At 38.9% G+C, this 1,015-nt stretch overlaps 1 protein-coding gene across 1 annotated transcript in view; it reads right to left on the bottom strand.

Annotated features, from left to right (window-relative positions):
• LOC106879838 (uncharacterized) overlaps nucleotides 1–1,015 on the bottom strand; it is a 130,579-nt gene that overhangs the window by 16,814 nt on the left and 112,750 nt on the right. The window lies entirely within an intron of this gene.

Here is a 1,015-nt window from a genome sequence, read left to right on the forward strand (position 1 = left end):
AACCAAACAAATTTATCTGACAACCCAAGACATATACATATGAATGTATTGTAAATACAATGAACAAAAAAGAAAACATAGGAGACATAAGAGAGACAAGTTTGAACAAATATTGTATGAATTTAATGCTTAAAAAGAAAGGAGGTCTTAATGTTTTGGGTGCTAGCCCTTCATCAAAAGGAAAGTATAGAAGAAAAGTAAAGTTACATATGTATATGCATATATGTATGTACAAATTATTTACGAGTCAGAAGGGTGAGAACTTTTCATCAAGGCGAGTTATGCAGATCCTGTTGTTTTCAGAGGAGAATTAATATAACCCATGTAACCAATGACAACTCAAGCAGAAGTACCAAAACGAAAGATGAACAACAACCAACAGAACTTGTGGTGTTTCTTGCTTTGATCCCCTGTACCACTTTACAAAGGAATAATGTCCCATTATTATTTTAGAGTGGATTTCTTTTGTTACTTCTATGAATGAACATGCAAAATATACAATGATATACATGATTCTTTAGTAAAACCAAAGGAGACTCTAACTCATATGTAAAATACCTACCTACCTACCTACCTACCTATCTATCTATCTATCTATCTATCTATCTATCCACTTATCTGAAAACACACATGTACAACATATTACGACATCGAGGGTTCCATTTGATCCATTCAATGGAACGGTCTGCTCGTGAAATTAACGTGCAAGTGGCTGAGCACTCCACAGACACGTGTACCCTTAACGTAGTTCTCGGGGATATTCAGCATAACACAGTGTGACAAGGCTGGCCCTTTGAAATACAGGCACAACAGAAACAGGAAGTAAGAGTGAGAGAAAGTTTGTGGTGAAAGAGTACAGCAGGGTTCACCACCATCCCCTGCCGGAGCCTCGTGGAGCTTTAGGTGTTTTTGCTCAATAAACACTCACAACGCCCGGTCTGGGAATCGAAACCGTGATCCTATGACCGCGAGTCCGCTGCCCTAACCACTGGGCCATTGCGCCTCCACACAACAT

Source organism: Octopus bimaculoides, chromosome 21, assembly GCF_001194135.2.
Source record: "Octopus bimaculoides isolate UCB-OBI-ISO-001 chromosome 21, ASM119413v2, whole genome shotgun sequence".
NCBI classification, from domain to species: Eukaryota; Metazoa; Mollusca; class Cephalopoda; order Octopoda; family Octopodidae; genus Octopus; species Octopus bimaculoides.